Here is a 3,076-nt window from a genome sequence, read left to right as displayed (position 1 = left end):
GACTCCAAAGTCAAATTAGTAAGAAAGAATGAATAAAGAAGGTTTGAGGTAACTCTTTGATATTACACATATGATATAAAGTACGGTTGAAAGCATCCATCAGTCCCAAAAGACCTAACACTGAATCACCACCTTAAAAATGATGAAGATCAGGCTGAAACCACAATCTAATGTTTGTGCCAACAGAGTTCCTAACAGTGTCCACTGCAGTACAAACACAGTACGGAAACAAAGCACGCTGCGATATGTAAAACTGTCCGTATCATGCAGTCCAACACATGCGGCCTGCAGCAGCTGTTCGGGGGCTTGTGAAAGCGGCCGTAGTCAGAAAGGATGTGACCACAAAGAGCTGCTTCCTCCCTCGTCCCATCTCTGCCCCGATCCCTCCCTTCCAGCTCACAGCTGTCCGACAGCGCTGCGCCCACTTCCACTGCTCATTGTTCTCCACGCACATGAAAGCGCAGGGAAACCTCCAAAAGTAGAACATGTAGGCACACACACACACACACACAAAAAGCCGTCAGCCGAGTACGAGTGAGTTTTTCTGACAATCAGCAGACTGTGTTCCAGCAGCTGTTTCCACGCGGGCCCATCAGTCAGGCCTCTTTTTAGACTGGATCAGCAGTGATTCATCAGTTTACTGCAGAGGAGTGACAGATTTCAACATAAGGGCAGATCCGATCCTCCTGAAACGAGCAGAAACTATTGTTGGATGTGGATCTCACCTGCCTGAAGGGACAACTACAGAAGCTGATTTGCATCTCAACGACTAACCCTTCAGATAAAGCCCATCGTCTGTACAAACTGATAGCTCTGTGTGTTCACCATCAAAGGCTGAAAATCTAATCAATCGTGAGCGGACAATTGACTAATCATGGTCTAAATGAACTGTAATGCTGTTTGAAGCTGGTTTTGTGGTTCCGACTTACAGAAATCATGAACTTACATGTGAACTAAGGACAAAGAGTCTGACCTACATATTGTGTATGTTAAACGCAGTCCAAAGAACAGACTTTCTATTCATACACGTTTTAAAAAAAGAAGAAGAATCCATGCACATTTTATCTGAATCACTTTCCAAAAGCTTAAATCACTCCATGATACCTGGAGAAAGAAACAAACTGCAGGTGGTAGTAGGGATGGGACCATATACGACATTATCAGGATAAACAACAACATTCACACACATTTATTGTGGTAAATTTCCTGATTTACGTATGTAAAGTATGTTTTTTGTGATTATCATGGTAATATTGTGTATTGTAATCATTCTGGTGAAGATAACTCTGACTTAACATTTTAATATTGTCCCATGCCCATTAGGTAAACAAAGTCACCCAACATCGCAGTTATATTGACCTTTATAGGCAGTAACTCATATATTACTTTACCCCAGTAACTAGTAGTGCAAGTAACTACTAATACATGTCAGTAATAATATTACAGTTCGCCCCCCAACAAAAATAAATGAGTTAAGATTGCAAACGCAGCTGGAAATATTCACATTACTTTGATTTTAACAAACAAAAAATGGATTTAATCGTTAAATGTCTGAATTTTGGGGCAAAAGGACACAATTAGTTACCAATTTAAGGGGGAAAAGTTATATAACTAGCAGCGTAACTAACAACATTTGACAGGGAGTAATAAGTAAAGTGATATTACTTTTGAAAAGAGTAATCAGAGGTAATAAATTAAGTTTACCACTCAAAAGTAAGTCCAACACTGCTCATACAGTTAGTAAAACTAAAGTCATTCTCGGTTTCAAACCAAGGATCTACAAAACCAGTGGGGGACAACTACGACAACGATATTGCTGCCTTTTACTGGGTGAAAACCATGTGAAACTAACCGCTTGACAAGACAGAAACACAAGGACAAAACACGGAACAACGAAGAAACTTAGAAGCAACGTGAAGCAGCCAGCAGCACAACCCAGAGAAGGGAGGATAAGAGGGGGGTCAGAAAGACGCTGTTTAAACCTTAAAAAACAACCGCAAAAATGCTTTCAGTGCGGAAACACGAACCACAACACAACGCTTTAATGCCCAGTGCCATAAAGTTAACTAACCCCCCCCTGACATTTTTTATTTTATTTTTATTGGATTTTCTTAAGGCAAATGGCTATAAAAATGCAAGCAACCCCCCAGATGGTGCTAACTTTAGCTCGAAGCTAACACAGCCCTCAAACCAGCCGACTACTGTTTAAACAAGAAAAAAAAGAGTTAAAACAAAGAAAAAACAGGGGTTTTATTGGTTTAAACACTTTAAAAAAAACGCACAGCGCCTTTCATTATTATCCACCCGCTTCTTAACGTGGTAGCCGAAACTTATTTCACACTTTTCCTCCTCTTCACTCATTCCCACAAACTTTTTTTTTTTTTTTCTCTTTCTTTTAACGCCTCACAGACAACACTGCTAACCAGTTAGCCCTCCGGCCGCCCCCGAATAAAGATGTGCGAACCTACAATTAAAAATATAATTTGCCCCGCGTTTTCTCTTTTTTTTTTTTTTTTTTTTTTACAGTCCACGATACCTTCTAGCAACACCACGCGAGCCATTACAGTCGTAGGTTGTTGTGTGTTGTGTATTTTTTTTTTTTTTTTCCCCTCTCTCCTTATTTGTAACTGTTCCTCGTTGTTAAAGTTCCCCAAACCTTTTTCTTAAATATTTGTTTTACTCTTCTTCGTTTTTCTGCGCTTCTCGCCTCCGTCTTCCCCGAGCCATGTCCTCTCACAATCCTGCCGACACAAGTAGGACTGAGAGGCCTGGAAGTGCGTATCAACTCGCCTCTCTTCTCCCCGTCCCTCCGCCCGCCCCCCCCTTTTTTGAATAAAGTAGTGCTCGCTTTGGGTAGCTACAGCTGCGAAGTAGAAGATAGGGAATATATTTATATATATATAAAATAAAATAAAAATAACAGAATATTAATTAATATATGAGCCGTAGAAAAGTAGTATGTTTTAATGGATTTAAACATAATATAGAAGTTATTAACTATTGTTTTTTTTTTTACCCACCTTTTGACAGTTATAGTAATATTAGTAAAACCGTCCAAAATAAAAGCACGCAGCAG

The sequence above is a fragment of the Morone saxatilis genome, unplaced genomic scaffold, assembly GCF_004916995.1.
Source record: "Morone saxatilis isolate NCDOM2014 unplaced genomic scaffold, NCSU_SB_2.0 Contig22, whole genome shotgun sequence".
Taxonomy (NCBI): Eukaryota; Metazoa; Chordata; class Actinopteri; family Moronidae; genus Morone; species Morone saxatilis.
Note: the sequence above shows the minus strand (reverse complement) of the source record.